At 63.0% G+C, this 4,462-nt stretch overlaps 1 long non-coding RNA gene across 1 annotated transcript; it reads left to right on the forward strand.

The window, feature by feature from the left end:
• Positions 1-1,156: 1,156 nt before the first annotated feature.
• Positions 1,157-3,008, forward strand: LOC129502353 (uncharacterized). Its single transcript, XR_008662948.1, has 3 exons — positions 1,157-1,351; positions 1,758-1,877; positions 2,835-3,008. It is a non-coding gene; the product is annotated as an uncharacterized LOC129502353 (long non-coding RNA).
• Positions 3,009-4,462: the final 1,454 nt, after the last annotated feature.

Genomic DNA, 4,462 nt, shown 5'->3' on the forward strand with positions numbered 1-4,462 from the left:
ACCCAGTGGGGTGCTCACCATTCAGTGGGGTCAGGGAGGGTGTGTAGAATCGGGGGGGGGGGCACCCAGCTCCGAGCTCACTGGAGGATTTCAGTGAACTGGCTCGTGACCTACTGCAGGGTCCCCAGCCTGTCCCTGCCTCTGAGCCCAGAAGGGGCCTCCACTAGGACCTTCTGGATGGAGGGGTTCCTGGGGAGCAGGGCTCTCGGTGCAGGAAGATTCCTGGGCAAACCAGGCCAGGGTCAGCCCAACTCTGCTCACACGCCCTCCCCTCCTCTCCCTTCCCACTCCCCTCCCCGCTGTGGCTCCTCCCTGCCCAGAAGCACCCGGTGTAGGGCCCTGTTCTGGACGCACTGCTTCTGCGGGTCTCTGCTGGGTCTGCAGTTAAGCCCCTCCCGGGAGGGGGAGACCCTGCCTGGCTCACCTTGGCACCTCCATGGTCTGGTTCCACATCTGAGAGCCCCCAGGAACTTAGCACCCTGTTCTCAGGGTCACTCTTTCTAGTTACAAGTGGGATATGGCATAGGCAAGGGAGCACCTGCTAGGCCAGCCAGGCCAGTTCCAGAGAGGAGGCTCGCTGAGTGGGGAGGTGGTTAGGAAAAGCAGGATGGAAGGGTCTAGAAGGGCCTGGAGGATAAGATGCTGCCGAGCCTCTTCTAGCTGGGTGGGAGGTGGGTGTGCAGGGAGCAGGAACTGAGCTGCCCAAGCCGGCCTGTGCGGGGCCCAGAACACCGTGCAGAGGGCTGCAGGTGGTCTGGAGGGCACCAGGAAGCCATAGAGGTGCAGGACGATCCGATCGTGTGCATTGCAGTCGGGAGGCCTTGCCAGACCCTGGTGCCACCCCAGCCTGCTGCTCAGCTCTGTCTGCACCGAGCCCCACCTCCTGCAGTGGGAGGCAGTGGTGAGGCCTGGACCCCCTGCCAGCAAGCGGCTGTCCAGCAAGGGAACTGCTCCTGGGTGGGGGGCCTGGCAGGCAGCTCAGAAGGGCAGTCCAGGTCAGGCCAAGGCCCCAGCTGGGGGTGAACAGGCAGCTCAGGAGGGCAGTCCAGGCCAGGCTGCAGATCTGAGGGCCAGGCTGGGCATTGGGGGGCAGCCTGGGGGTGGCCGACACTAGCCCTGGATAGGAGGCAGGTGGGGGAACCTGCTAGAAGTCCAGGATAACAAAGGTGCCCAGAGTTAGGATGCGGGGGAGTGTTGGGGATCGGCTTTGGCAGCAGAAGATCAATGCTCCACTCTGCTGGACCCTGAAGGCTCCCTGGGCCTCTTGGGATGAATGGGCACGCGGCGCGGCCTTGGCTCCCAGCCCCAGGCCCACCTCGGGACGCCTCTGAGCCTGATGCTTATGAAGCAGGTCTAACGGGAGTCCTGGCCCAGAGCGGGGGGTGCGGTGGGCTGGGCGGGGTGGGGGTCAGTGGGAAAGGCACGGCCAGAGACCCTGTAACAGAGTGGGCATCCAGTAGCCTCGGCTCCAGGAATCAGCAGCTGGAAGATGCCGCCCAGCTCTAGGCCCCGGCGATCTGTGGTGTGTCATGGGCGCCCGTCCTTATCTTGCGGAGCGTGGTGGAGACCAGATAATAAAGCACGTCGATAGTGTTGTGACTTGAGAGATGGCACTGTCGTCAACCTGCCGCCCTCTCTTCAAATATTGGGATTTTAGAAAGGGCTCTGCTAAGGTCTGCGAGTTGTAAAGACACTGAGAACTTCCTGGCACGTGTCGTTTATGCACTTCTCTGGCTGGATTTGTTTTTCCCCCACAGAATCCTCACCGGAGTGTTCGTCGGATCTACTGGGCACGGACCAGCTGGGAAGTTTAAGCCGGAGCACTGACGCGGGGAGAGCGGGGCCTTGGACGTCCTGATCCGACGGGAAAACTCGGGGTGAGAACAAAATGCTTTCAGGAAGGCCAGGCCCCAGGACTGGCCGTCACCCAACAGTGTGGGGAAGTGGCGAGGTGGCCTCCTGAGCAGTCAGGGGCTTGGAAGGACTGGTGGAGAGATCAGGGCACCAGATGCACGTGGCCTGTTGGGGAGGCCGTGTTCTGCAATGAACTTCGGACTAGAGACAGCTCTGAGAGTCAGGGAAAGAGCAGTGTTCCCGGCTGACCCGGCACTTGCACTTACGGTTCTTTAAAAAGCGGTTTAATTAGAACAGATTCAAAGTGGTTGTAGGAAAACCTCCAGGGTACACACTGAACCACGGTCCTCATTCTAGATCCTCTGGTGTCTATGTCTGGGGCAGGGTGCCGTGGTGTCGGGGTCCCCCCTGCCTACCCTGGGGAGGAGCGCCCTGTTTGACTTAGACGCAGGCAGTGGCACGAGACGGCCACTGGGTCATGCAGGCGGGGAGACGTGCAGGCCAGACCACGCCCCGCTGGCTCCGAGCACCGAGCTGCTCGGTGCCCGTCGGGGGCTGAGCGGCTTGTCTCTGAGGAGGAGGAGGGACACCGGGCTTAGCAAGCGCCCCCCTCCGCCAGCGCACTCGGGGGCCAGCCTGTGGAGCAGCATCCCCAGGCCCGGGCCCGAGGCCCACCTCCCCACCACCTGGGATGTGGCCTGGAGCGGGACCTGACACCCTGCGGAGGTCGGGGGTGCGGGGACCTGGCTGACTGGTCTCTGTACCCCCAATGCATACAGTAGATGCTCAGTTAATGCCATTGTCAGGACATTGGTGAATCTGTCTCTAGATTCCCTTGTCAGAGACGCATAAATACGGGCCAGCTCTGTGCAGGAGAAACAGAAAAGCACCCGTGTCCTCCCATCGGGTTTAGGGCCCACCCCAGCCCTGGATGACCTCGTCTTGCCATAGCTTAACATCCTTGAATGTGCCATTTCCAGGCAAGGTCACATTCCGAGGCTCAGGGGACATGAACTCTGAGGGACCCTCTTCACTCCGGCTCCGAGTCTGACGGACCCCCTGCATTTCTCTCAGTTGCCCCCTGATACACTCCCGTCTGAGGTTTGCTTCTGGGGCCCCAGGGCTGACGCACAAACAGAGCTGTGGGGGGAGAGGCTGGGGCTCATCCTGGGGCGAAGCAGTGAGTGGCATCCGGAGTGGCACCTACAGGCCCAAGACTGGCTGCCCGTGGGACAGGCATCTGGGGGAGCCAGGGGTGGGGGGGTGTTCTGTGGAGAAAGGTTTGGAGGAAGGAGAGGCACCAGGTGGTGCTGAGCGCGCTTGAGGACACGTCCTGGGGCCCAGGGGTCATTGCAGGAGGCTGGGCCTGGTCCCCAATCCGGTGCCAGGGTGAGGGACACAGAGGGCACCCCAAGAGTATGCTGTGCACCCCACCTGCAGGGGCTGCCTGGGAGGGTGGAAGCTGGTTCCATTGTCCAAGGAACCTAGGTTATGGTGCTAACCCCGAGGCCGGACCCCTAAGCCCAGGTCAGAACCAGGAGTGGCCAGTCCGGGGGGACATGGCCAGAGAGGAGCAGAGGAGGGGAGGGGGGCCAGTGTGGGATGCCATAGGTGAAGTCTTGGGCAAGTTCCGGGGGCGGGGGATGCACAAGGATGCCCCTAGGATCTCGTGCCCCCTCTCCCGGGTTTCCAGCACCGTCTGAAAGGGAAGCAGGTAGGCACCACCTGCTTGCAGCCCCTTCCCCAGCCCAGGGCCGCGGCAGGTGAGGAGCTCCACTCTCCAGGGTCTGACCCCCCAGGGGGAGTGGGAAACGGCTCCTGGACATACTTGTGGGGCGAGGGCTGTGTTTCGGGTACTGACAACGTCCGAGACCCAAAGCCTCTGTTGCTTTGAACTAGATGTACCCTGGGCACCTCTTGGGGCCAGGCCCTCCCAGACCGTGGGATGTGATTCATCCGAGGCCGGTGTCAGCGTCCGGGGTCCCTCCGGGCGGGGTGGGGCGTCTCCCTCAGAGCCCCTGCTCAGAGCCTGTGGCCTCCACCCTCCCCGGGAGTGTTCCTAGATGCATCGGGGGAAGTGGGAGTGGCTCCTTCCTTCCGTGAACCTGCGCACAGCTCTTGGAAGGGCTCCAGGGCTTGAAAAGGACGTCTCGGTGAGTCAGGGGTGAATGGAGGAGGGTGACCCAGGTCCTCAGGGACCGAGCGAGTCCACTGCCCACCAGATAGCTCTGTGTCCTCCTCCCCAGGTGTGCACAAACGCGCACGTGCACACTCACTCATGTGAAGAGGCAAACACACACGTGTAAGGGCACACCTGGGAATATCAGGGGCAGCTGGGGGAGGAGGGATGGGGCCAGGCAGCCGGGGGCCTCCAGGCCTCGCCCCTCCTTGACCCTGGGGTCAGCCTGGCTTTGGCTTTGGAGGTGAAGAGGGACAGAGATGGGGCAGGAGAGCCCAGCTCTGAGCTGAGCTGGCCCAAGGGACCAGGCTGTGGGCAGCCTCCCAGCGCTACCTCCCTGTGGGGGCCCGGGCAAGCCCAGCACTTCTGAGCCCTTCTCTGCAGGCAGGAGCGGGGCGGCCCTCCTGGCCGGTGGGAGAGAGCCTGCCC

The sequence above is a fragment of the Nyctereutes procyonoides genome, unplaced genomic scaffold (assembly GCF_905146905.1).
Source record: "Nyctereutes procyonoides isolate TBG_1078 unplaced genomic scaffold, NYPRO_anot_genome, whole genome shotgun sequence".
NCBI lineage: Eukaryota > Metazoa > Chordata > Mammalia > Carnivora > Canidae > Nyctereutes > Nyctereutes procyonoides.